The sequence below is a fragment of the Diabrotica virgifera genome, chromosome 6 (assembly GCF_917563875.1).
Source record: "Diabrotica virgifera virgifera chromosome 6, PGI_DIABVI_V3a".
Lineage (NCBI taxonomy): Eukaryota > Metazoa > Arthropoda > Insecta > Coleoptera > Chrysomelidae > Diabrotica > Diabrotica virgifera.
In genome coordinates this window covers 27,328,005-27,340,994 of record NC_065448.1, presented here as the reverse complement: position 1 = coordinate 27,340,994, position 12,990 = coordinate 27,328,005, and the positions used below count along the sequence as shown (strand labels likewise).

The 12,990-nt window shown below is 33.6% G+C and overlaps 1 protein-coding gene across 4 annotated transcripts in view; it reads right to left on the bottom strand.

The window, feature by feature from the left end:
- Positions 1–12,990, bottom strand: part of LOC114339129 (uncharacterized) — a 163,746-nt gene that overhangs the window by 123,403 nt on the left and 27,353 nt on the right. The gene's annotated exons all lie outside the window — the stretch shown is intronic.

Below are 12,990 nucleotides of genomic sequence, written 5' to 3'. Positions count from 1 at the left end.
GAGTGAGGGGTCGTATTTGGTGTCATTCGATAGATTTTTAAAAAATATTGAAAACATATTTTTCAGTTTTACGATCCAATATTCATTTCGCAAAATATTCGACCGTTCCGCTACTTTTGGGACACGCTGTAGGTTCATCTTTGTTCTTTTACTTGAAGTCTTGCTTCTATTCATTCAATTATGTTTTTTGCCTTTCAGAATTCTGTCATCTGTTCTCTCTTTTGCGATTTTTCCTATTGTTACACCGAAGTATCTAAGGATGGATACAATTTCAAATGTAGATATTACTTTTACATAAAATAAAATGAAGAGGAATTTTTTCCTCTATATAATACTTGTTATACTCTAAATTAATTAATAATTATGTGTTTGAAGCTGTTGTTATTCACAAAAACAATTAGTATAAAATTAGATAATATACAACTTTTAGAAAACACCCTGTATATTTGTCTATTGTTTAATTTGTACACTAATTAAAACACCATTGTTTGTGGTCTACTCTACAAACAATATAAAGTGAAGTGAGTACATACACAACGTGTTAATCACTGTTCAAACCACGAAAGAGACACAAAAACATTCCACCAATCACCAACATCATTTCGACGAACAAAAACATTAAAGTTTCTTGGAGAAAACGCCAGTCGTGTTCTGGTATTCTACAGTAGCGGATCTACGGGGAGAAAATTGGTAAATTCCCCCTAATAACGTCCAAATGTAAAGAAAAAAATGGTTGAAACATAAACATATATTTAGCTGATATGAAACTTAAACCATAGACAGAAAAATTCAACCCAGTAAACCGGCTAGTTAGGACAGTTAAGGGAACTTAATACGTATAAAAACCCACAAGGAAGAATTTCCTGTAACTGGCTGTATACCATTAATTACAAATAAATTTAATGAAAATTACCTTTATAAAAGGTATATTTAATTCCTTCTTCTTCTTTAGGTGCCGTGTCCGTATTCAGACGTTGGCCGTCATCATGTTTACAAGTTCCTGAAACCTCTCTCTATCGGCTGCTGCGCGAAATAATTCTTCTATCGTGGAACCACACCATTGTTTATTATTACGCAACCATGAAAGTTTCTTTCGACCAATACATCTTTTTCCCTCCACTTTTCCTTGTATTATAAGGCGAAGTTGATGGTATTCAGATTTAGACCCTCTAATTATATGGCCGAAGTATTCTGTTTTTCTCCTCTTTATGATGTTTATGAGCAGACGTTCTGAATTCATCATTTCGAGAACATCTTCATTGGAAGGATGCGAAACCCACGATATCTTTAGCATTCGTCGATAGCAACACAATTCGAATGCTTCTAGTTTATTTCGTATTTTGGTTTTTAACGTATATTTAATTAAAAACCCTTTTAAAGGGGTACAGTTATCACAGAACGGTTTTGCTCTCTAAAATGAGCATGATCTCATCAGTGCTATTACAGGCATTACATGCTGAGCCACCAAAAATACATAGGTTAAAACCTTTCAAGTATTGACTAAATGTCTTACATTGACAAAATAATTAAAAAATCCAAATGATGGATATAATCCCTAAGGGCATGACCCTTGGGCATTATACGTGGGTTTCTAAATAGACAATATTATGTCTTCACATTGAGGACGGCGAGTGGCAACCAAAGATCTTATACACATAGATTTGGCCAACTCCGAAAAATAACGTAATGGCTTGATTACACGTAACGAGTACAGTGGCGAGACAGCAAATTGTTACTAGGCCGAGACAGTGGTGAGGGCGAGAGATGATTTTTTATAAGTATACGTATTTGGCAATTTTTGAATTCGGAGGCGAGTCAGTTCAGTTTTGATTCACAAAAACAAGGAATAGTGTACTTATGCATCGTAAAGCTAACATTAAAAATATATCAAACGGCTTATACAAGAATTGACGGATATATCACGAGCAGCAGATAAGCGTCTTTGGACTATAGACAATGGATTTTAAGAAGACCAAATCTCGGTGCTCCCGATTTTTTCGAATCATTGATTTTTTTATTTCTGTCTATATGTCGAATTTAAATCTTTTATTTTATTTGACTTCTTGAGTTTTAAAACCAACAATATTTATTTCTTCTACAATCGATACATAAGCTGCATCACGTTTTTGTTTATTTTTATATTCCGGAGGTTTGAAATTTCATAAGCATGGTTGTGGCATACAACTGAATAAACTTTATTGTCCCATCTGAGTTCCATTTGTTAGCTGTTTTTGAGAATCACAAATCACATTGATTAACACAAGTCGTATCCTCTGATGAAGTGGTAATGTGCACAGTTGCACAGCGAGTGTGGTTTACACATACCGAGTGGATTGGCGAGTATACGATTGAAGGGTAGGAGGTCTAAGACTCGGCCTAGTAAATAGAACAAGATCCGAGTAACTGTCTCGCCATATGACTGGGTCGAGTGCTTGGCCAAGTACTCGTTAATATGTTTATACCAAACGAGCACTCGTCCGAGAACACTGTCTCGCTACAACACTCGTTACGTGTAATCAAGGTTTTGCGCGGAGCAGTTCTGGTCGGTGGTCTATCTATCTCTCTCTATCGGCGCTTAACTTTCTCTCTCTAGCATATGATGGCCGCCGCCTCTGTGTTTCTGTCGTTCCGTTACTCCTACCACCTCTTGGTAGATACGTCACACTCGCACGACAGACAAAGATAGCTAGACCACCGTACTTGATATCGACGTTACACCCCGATGCATTGAGTGGCATATCCCTAGCCAAGTCTATTCTCTTTTCATGTCTCTGGTGGCAACTCACCAGTCACCGTCATTCACTCATCAGAGTTGCCACTTACCGTCTCCAATGTGAAGACATAATATTGTCTATTTAACAACCCACGTGCGTCGTGGGAGTCATATAATTCCCAAGGGCCATATCCTTAGGGATTTTGTCAATGTAAGACATTTAGTCAATACTGAAAAAGTTTTAACCTATGTATTTTTAGTGGCTCAGCATGTCATGCCTGTAACAGCTTTGATGATGCTCATTTTAGAGAGCGAAAACTTTCTGTGATAATAATTGTAGCCCTTTAAAGGTTTTTAAATAAATATACTTTTTATAAAGGAAATTTGTCATTAAATTTCTTCCTCTTGGAGTCGTCAGAATGGCCTGTGGTGTACTCTGAATCAAACTAAATTCAGCTGTATAGTAAGCAAAATTACACGAGATAATTTGCTAATGGATCCAATAGCGACATCTATTTAAACGACGAGATATCTAAAGAACAGGAGAACTATATATCTCATACAGAAGTAAAAACTTCGTTTGTACAATGGTATAAAAAAGTTTATTAAAAACGATGTTATTAAACGATATTTCTCGATGTTACCAATTTCATAAGGTTGCTAGTTTCATGTACTAAGCAGAACGTAAATATTACCACATTTTTTCTTCAACTAGTCACAATTTTAACCTTTTGCATTCATTCTAACGTGGAAATACTTCGTTCTAGGCACTGAAGATGATCTGATCTAGATCGAAAACGTTTTGCGAATCCTTTTGGATGACTTTTAATGGTTTTTAATAAACTTTTTTATACTATTGTACAAACGAAGTTTTTACTTCTGTATGATTTTTTTAACTATTGATTTGATTTTAACCATAGATCTCTTACGTCGGAAAGCAAAATTCTGGTAACAACCTAAAATCCGAGCCTACCACAATTTGCAAGGTAAACGGAGCGATAAATGATAGACATGGCTGAATCTACAATATTATGCACGTCTATTTATCTAGGAAAAAATCCAACGAATTTTTGCTTCCTAGTATTCAAAATAAGAAAGTAGTAAGAACAGCACAAATTAGAACAGAATTACGACAGTAAATGGATCAAAATTACTACTAGCATACGCGGCTGACATTCACATTGTGGGAAACACAGTCACCAATGTGAAGGAAACTTTCAGTAAATTGGAGGTAGAGGCAAAGAAAACTGGTTTAAGGATAAATGAAGAGAAAACCAAATTCATGTGCATCAACAGACAAAAGGGACGAGATAGAATAGGGCAAAATGTTACGATAGCCCCATATAACTTTGAAAGAGTGGAGAGCTTTAAATACCTCGGATCAACAATCACTGCAGATAATGATATCACAGAAGAGATTAAAGGGAGAATTCAGGCAGCAAACAGATGTATGTATAGCCTCCACAATACTATTAAATCTAAGAGCCTAACACGAGCATCAAAGATCAGCATATATAAAACAGTGATTAGACCGGTGCTCATGTATGGGTGTGAGACGTGGACTCTGACCAAAGCAATTGAAAGAAAACTTAGATCTTTTGAGAGAAAAATCCTCAGAAGAATCTTTGGACCTTATTACGACCCTAATAGCAACCAATACCGACATAGTCCAAGAAATTAAATCTCAGCGTCTAAGATGATCTGGCCATGTCCATAGACTCCCTAATAACTGCCTTACCAAACTGATCAGGTAGGAAGCCCCCACAGGAAGAAGGCCGTTAGGATGCCCACGAATGCGATGGAGAGATAATGCATGGTCAGATTTAAGAACAATGGGACTACCCACTGACCCAACTATCATGGGCGACCGTTCGAGATGGAAGCGTGTTTTGCACAGTCAGCCAAGACCCACTCCGGGTTGTAATGCTACCAGAAGAAGAAGAAGTATTCAAAATATAAGTAGAACTAAGGTAATGAGAGACAGCTTAAGATGTAATTTGTTTTAGAGACAACCACCATTCATTTACGTACGTTGCTTCTTCTTAGAGTCGTCAGAACGGTCTTTGGTTTGTTCTGAATTAAACTAAGAGATAAGAAATCTGTATGCTTATGTTCTTTAGTTTTCTTGTTGTTTAAATAGATGTCGCTATTGCGTCCATTAGCACATAATTTCGTATTATTTCGCTTACTAGACAGCTGAACTTAGTTTGATTCAGAGTACAACATAGGCCATTATGACGACTCCAAGAGGAAGAAACGCACGTAAACGGCTGGTGGTGGTCTCTGAAACAAATGAAATCTTAAGTTGTCGCCTCATTACCTTAGTTTTACTCACAGTTTGAGTACTAGGACGCAAAAATTCGTTGGATTTTTACCTAGGTAATTAGACGGGCTTTGAAATGTAATTGTAGATTCCCCATGTCTATCATTTATCGTTCCTTTTACATTGCAAATTTTAGAACGCTTGGGATTTAGGTTGTTGCCGGAATTTTGCTTACCGGCGTAGGGGTGCTTCTGTTATTTAGATCTCTCTTTGTTTATTATTTATGTCTTATCTAGTTTGGGTTTATCTTTTTTATGTCTTTTGGTTGGTGTTTCGCTGGAGAAGAGTCCCCCCAAGGCAAGTTTCCCCAAAGGCAAATATCTAGATCCGCCACTGGTATTTCATAATAAAAACACAATTCAAATCTACTTACATTTCCTATATACAATTTTTCTATTATTATCACGTGTGCATATATTTTAGATGTGAGCATTTATTTGTGGTGTGCATATATTTTAGATGTATTAAAAGATTGATGTTTATAGTTCTGGAAGTCTAAATATATTATTCATGCAATAAACTTGAACAATTTTATTAACTTCTCAAAATTAGTATCTAAAAATAATTTTGTATAATCTCGACCAGGATATATGTATAAAAATCATTTATGGAAGCGTTTGCCGATTTAGAAAACATTAAAATTATCGAGTCATTTATTATCGATAGATATCAAATACCTGTGTTAATGACTGTCACAAAGAAATATTTTTTTGTTGTAAAAGGGTACTTCCCGTTAAAATGGGCAAAATGCCCTCACTCCCACAATTAAATTTTATTCACTTTTTACGTTCTATGTGATGAAAAAATAAGGTTCAGCTCAATTTTAACCTGCCACCCCGCCCCAACCAAAAAAAACGTGATTTTTTCACATGATGAAACAGATATAATGCAATCAATTTAAAAATTTCAAAAAATTCACACGCACAATTGAGGCTTTTACAAAACATGTCTATTTTTTTATAGACCCGTAGGGTAACTACCCAAGTAGCAATTTTTCGACGCATTGGTTGTCAGTACAAACAAATGCACTGTCTACAACGTTGCCCGAGAGCATTTTCAGTTGTTTCGGCCAACGTCCCCTACCCCGACTGACATTACGATGTTACAACCTGTAGTTATACGGGCAACTAATTTATTACCATTTTGACAACTACATATCACACTTCAGTTTTTTCAACAATCGCAACGACTTAAAAATGTTATAATGCTAAACTAATTATTATATATTTTATTTTGATGGAAATTTTCGTTTTATTTAACAACCTGTTTATTTGTTTTTTTTTTAATAGCTGGTTTCCATTCCATTGTTTTATCAGTAGATTTGAGATTTGATAACCATCTTTGTATCTGCTTTGGTAGACAGGGTTGCCAGGTCAGTTTTAACTCTTTCAGTAGTTTTGTTTTCACAAAATCAGTAGATTCTTTTTAGGCCATGTAAATATACAGTAATACAGTGATATGCACATCCGTCCTAAATGTCCCAAGAGCAATTCCACAAAATTGGAAACCTAATTATTCCAAACCACCAACTGGTAATTATCATTTTTTAGCTAAAATCTACTAAATCAAAAACTAAAATATACTTAAGTATTTTTGGGATATATTTGGGATTTTTTATAATAAAAACAACAGCTAAGTTAAGGGGATAGGCGCAAAATGTCGTCTGTTAAAATGTTCAATGTATTTTAAATGTTTTCGTTTTTTGCGAATCCTTAGAAAACTAATAAGTATTTTTGAAAAATTTAAACGCACAAAGAAAGATTACGTTATTACCGAGGACCGGAAGTCCCTGAAAACTTCTACAATGTTTATTTTAATACGTTACAGGGGTGAAAAAAAGAAAACAATTAGTGACTTTTAATTCCAAATATCTCGTTCAAAAGAAACGTTTTGGTTTTTCTAAATAATGCAGTCTTTCATTCTGCGTTTAAATTTTTCAAAAAGACTTATTATAGTTTCCTCATGATTCGAAAAAAAATGGATCAAATTCTGTTGAAATATACCAAAAATCTACTAAAAAATATTGCCTACTAGAATTTTTAAAAAAATATCAAAAATCTACCAAAAAAGTAGAAATCTACTAAATGTGGCAACGCTGTTAATGAGAATGATACACTTTTGACACTGGTCACATGACCTCTGTCACCCAATAAGAGGGTGCGTTCTAAAATGGTTTTGATAGTCGGCGCGGCCGAGTTTGGTTGGCGATTGGACTTCTAAGTTGTCTTATCCGTCTAAGGTTGGTAATTAGGTATTTTTTTAGTAATATTGGTAATATTGTTTAATGCGCAATTTTGGTTTTACTTGAGATTTTTGGGATGTAAAGAAAATGAAAACACCGAATATAAGAAATGCAGGCATTTTCTGATAACTTTAAAAGCACCATCAATACATTAAATTTATGCAGAACGTCTTTAACATAAATTTTGACTTTTATATTAAAATTTGATTTTTTAAATTTGCATATTTTTTTGTCAAAAATGTCATAAAAAAAGCAGCGCGTGTGTTTTTTAAAGGTGAAATATCCATATTTGACGGTAATCTGAGATGCGTTTATAAATTTCACATCAGGTAATAAGTCCTTTATGTATTTATATCATATAAATTTAAATACCCAATACGATGTCAAAACAGTTTACTTTTTGGTTTTCGCATTCACCATATAGGTGTTAAAAATATAGGTAAAAAAACATAACTAGTCTGACTCCTTGAGCAACCATTGCACGCGCAGGTGCTTTTTATAGTCGCTTCAGTTGTCTTATGCAACGGTTACGAAACGATGTTGCTTAAACAGGAGGTTGTCTAGGCAAAGTCAAGACAACTAAAAAATCGTCCACCAAATCAGTGCAGAATAGGGTCGTCTTTTAGGCAATAACAACGTTGTAAGAAAACGTTGCCACGCAGTAGACAACGTTGTCGCGTCGACAAATTGCTACTTGGGTATACATAACCTCATAATGCATTTTTTTTTAAGAAAGCGTATAATTTTTTTTGAGATGGCTGCAGGCCTATTTTTATATTTTGTGTACTTCATCAAAAACTACATCCCTAGTTTTTTCAGATTTTTCCATAGAGTTTTTCCATCCAGTTTTTTCTAAGGTGTGCCACATTCAAAAATCCAGAAAACTGATTTTTTAAGGATTTTTGGCGATTTTCCCATTTTATAGACTTCAAAATAGATCAAATCACGATTTTTTTATAGTTCATATGTATATAATTTGAAGTAACTGAGTTCTTTTTAGAAATTCAAAAATAGGGCGAAACACGTTCAAACCCCCAAAAATCATTTTGAATTTTATTGAAGGATTTGCTGGTTAATCATATTTTTTGAGATCGATACAACCTTAATCAATTTTTTAATTTTTTTACAGGTTTTATGCGATTAAAAAATAAAATATCTAGAGCAATCCTATCATTTATTTACTTATTGAATATCTTTAGGATATAAACAACTAAATACAAAAATGTGAAAAAAAATTTTTAGGAAACGCTTTTCTTTAGTTACGAGTGACTAAAATTAACAATATAAAAAAATCACCTAAAAAACAAAAAATAAAAAAATTTGAAAAAATTTGAAAAAAACACATTCGTCAATGAAAAGCGTGGCGCGTCTTCATCGAATAAACGGTTTTCGCCCCACGCTTTTCTTTAACGAATGTGTTAGATTTTTCAAATTTTTTTATTTTTAGCTTTTTAGTTGATTTTTTTTATATTGTTAATTTTAGTCACTCGTAACTAAAGAAAAGCGTTTCTAAAATTTTTTTTTCACATTTTTTTATTTTTTACTTTTTAGTCTTACACTTTTCAAACATTAAAATATATCTTCACGTTTATTAATATATATAAAACATGTACATGATGTACTAACATCATAAAGTAGTCGGAATCGGCAAAAAATTTGAAAATTTATTGTTTATTTATGAAGCATAACGTAAACAATTAACGTAAAAAGAGAAATTATGTATAGTTCATTCATTAGCTACAATCCGTAAAAGTTTCAAGTTTTTACATTGTAAAAAACAAGAGAGTTTAAGCATTTTCCATTAAAATTGTTTTTTTTTATTTAAACAATTAATAAACATAAAAATAATTTATTGACTATTCGTGTATTGTTCCCGCGAATGCATATGTCTGCAAATTTTCATTCATTTGCATTGGAGAGAAGGCAGTCAAATTAACGTCAGAAGATTTGACGCAAATTATTGAACTAAATAAAAGCGTTTAAAAAGTGTTAAAACGTCTTTTACAGCAATATTTGACTTCCAGATATTATTGAATAAAAATCATTCAAGTAGGTAATGATCCATTAAAAGTTTTGTATTGGGGAAACCAATTATAACCCTTTGCTTAAAACTATGTTACTTGACTTTGAAAAAGTGTTAACAAAAATCATTAATAATCGTATATAAAGGGGATCGTCTGAATTTTACACGCCAAAAGAATAACTAAACTTTAAAGACTGTATCAAATTAATCATTCTAATTGATAATCGTATATTTTGTGCTGTTAACGCAGTTAAGGCATTCCTGAAGCGTTTTTCATCTCACTCATGAATCCCCACCTATCTCCCCACTACTCTGTAATACCAATCCTAGGTAGGTACTTAAAACTTCTTATTACTTTTCACAGTAATTTCACTATCCAAAGTTATCATCCAATTTGTACTAATAACTCCATATTTAAAAAGATATTGTGGCAAATGGCCACGACAATAAGTTCTTTGGGCTTTTTAATGCCAGTGGCAGACTATTAATTACCGCCTGGCTCATTTAGCGCCATCTCTTCCATATTATAAACTTGTTAAGAAGATAATTACTCAATTTCTATTTTACAACCAAAATTTTTAAATTATGTTGTACCTGAAGTGTTAGCAAATGTTTTTTCTTTACATACCTACATGTGTGAAATTAATTTCGTAACTCTTCTTCCATCGATTAAGTCAACTACTATCTCACTTGCCAAAAATTCGCCTTCATTTTTAATACTTAATGTAGTAGATAGCCAAAGATATATCTATCGAAATTGGGCCGCCAATCGATGTACCTCTTCGATGTTACAGAGGAAATCAAATCCACAAAGCTTCATCGACGACCTAGTAAGTTGTTTTTTTCCTTGCACAGCGGCTACCCAGATTTTTACCAGATTCCAGTTTCGAGCAATGGAACGCCTATATCTTCGCCGAACATTTACAGTGCTTTCTCCAACATTAAAAATTCTATGAATTTTTCGCCATGGATTTATCATCATTATCAATCCATTTCAAAACTTTTGAACGTGTGTCCGTGTCCATTGAAAACACAATTCGTTTGTGCTTTGCTTTCATTCTTAAGGGAATAATTAGTATGTATCCACAACAGCAGAAACCTATCTACTCTACCCTACCTACCAATGATAGCATCGTTTACCTATAATAACGGGGAACCCCAGAAGAATACTTTTTGGTAAAATACATTATGCTAGCAAATGCTTTATTTTTATTTTGCTTTATCTTTAACGATGGATGTCTTGTTTCTTTGTTCGTACCAGTGGAAATATAAAAGCCTCGCAAAACCAAACAAGAGTGGTACATTAGATATGAATTTGATATTAGGAATAATGATGCGGCTGTAGTTTCGTGTTGCAACGAAATTGAAAATGGTTATTCATTTTTGATGAATTTGTAAGTTGGTATAGATTGTTATCTATAAAAACAATAATATACGTTGTTACACTAAGTTTACCCACAGTAAAAAAATTAAAATCTATCTAAATAATGAAATCCTATTAGGTCTGGATCCCGCGTATGAAAAAAAAGTTGATTAATAGCAAGCTGAAAATTTGTTAATAGCTTAAGGGTGTCTAGTCGGATAAACTTTGATATATGGGAACACTGGAACAGGAGCAGTTTTAGTTGTGGAACAGGTTAAAAATTTGGAACGGTCAGACCACGAAAACGGCACATTTATTTTGTCCGACAGAACAAACTTAAACTCTCCGAACAGAGATTAAACTCTCATGCAAAAATCAGACTGCTATTTATCACCTGACATAATTCCTGTCATTTGACATATTCTACATGTTCCACTCATTAAAACGCCCATTTGGTCATAAATAGCAGTCTGATTTTTGCATGAGAGTTTAATCTCTGTTCGGAGAGTTTAAGTCTGTTCTGTCGGACAAAATACATGTGGCGTTTTCGTGGTCTGACCGTTCCAAATTTTTAACCTTTTCCACAATTAAAACTTCCTCTGTTCCAGTGTTCCCATATATCAAAGTTTGTCCGACTAGACACCCTTAAGCTATTAACAAATTTTCAGCTTGCTATTAATCAACTTTTTTTTTCATACGCGGGATCTAGACCTATATTCTTACTTGAATGATTTTTCTTATAATCTTTTAAGTATAGAAAGCAGTGCAATGCAGTAGCTTTTTCATAACAGAATAAATGAGTTAGGTACAATTAAAACGTCAGTTACTGTCTAACTGATTTTTTCAAAATTACCTAATTAAAAATATATTTGATTACAATTTAAGAGTATGTCAGTAACTCATTTATTACGTACAGAGTACTTTTACATTGACTTTAGCATGTTTTTGTATATGATTGTAAGTTCTAAGTAAGTAAACTAAGCAATAGTTACGGAATCTAACAGTTTAAACAGATTCTTTAAAACCCTTATCCGGGCAAGGTGGGCCCGAGGGGCCTGAGACGCCAATTCTTTATCATAAACTGATAAAAAAAATTTATTGAATTTTATGCATCACTGAATTTGTTTAGAAGTGTGTTTCCTTCAACATAATCATGAGCTATTCAAAATATTCATTATCATTTTTGAAATTATTGCGTCGAAAGAAATTTGTCACGTAAAGGGGCAATACGGGCCTGTCGGGCCCTACTTGTATTTATAACTAAAGTCTAAATCTTTGTTACAGAAGTTAATCTTGCAGTCGGGTAATGTTCTTGTGGATTATGTAAAAGACTTTTATGATTCCGGAAATCCAATAATAAAGTCTAAACGTGCTACAAACAATTTAAACATCTCTTTGATGTGAACATCAAAGAGATGCTTACAATAGGTGTTATATCTATTCTAAATGAATTGTAAAAACTGATATTGACTGTTGGAATGTAATAGTATTTTTAGGTAGGTACCTACACATATTTTGAAATAAATAATGCATTGGCTATCAGTCGTTTGATACCGATGTTAGTGTCGACAACTACTAAGCCAGTAAAATTATATTGAATTACAGTTAAAGTAGATAGTGCGAATAAAATGTCCCGAAAACCATTATCAGCTGCAGACCTGCAAGATATTGCTAATAATTTATGGGATTCCGATGATGAAGAATCTCCTGAAGTAATTGGCATTGAAAGTGACTCGGCAATTGAAGATCATCTTTCGGAAGCAAGTGAAGAGGATGATCAGCAAGTAGTACTGAGTGATAATGAAGAAGAATGTGTAGCTACCAGTTCCCAGATTTCAGAGTGTGTAATTTTTGAAACTTATAGGATGGAACTAACTGGAAGAGTCAACCACAACCGACAGGACGTATGTGATACTGCGACATAATAAAAAGCAAAGTGCACAAAGTAATGTTAGCCCCTGGTCAAAGTGTGGATGATCCTGTTGATTCCTTTTGTTTGTTTGTGGACGAAGAAATTGTGAACGAAATAGTGAAGTGTACAAATAAAGAAGCCGAAAAAGTCCTGGAGGTAGAGAACTGGACATATTGCGACTCTACAGAGATATATGCCTTTATTGGACTCCTACTAACTGCAGGGCACCTGAGTGTCAACAATCATAATGTAGATATACTTTGGAGTAAGTTTTATGGCCCTACTATATTTTCTCTTTTACTCTTTTCTCAGAAGGGTTTTCACACAATAATGAAAGGCAACAACACCGTAATCTTTTTCCAGGTTATGCGTTAATACCAATCCCTCTTTTCAAATAAAATGGCCTATTAGATT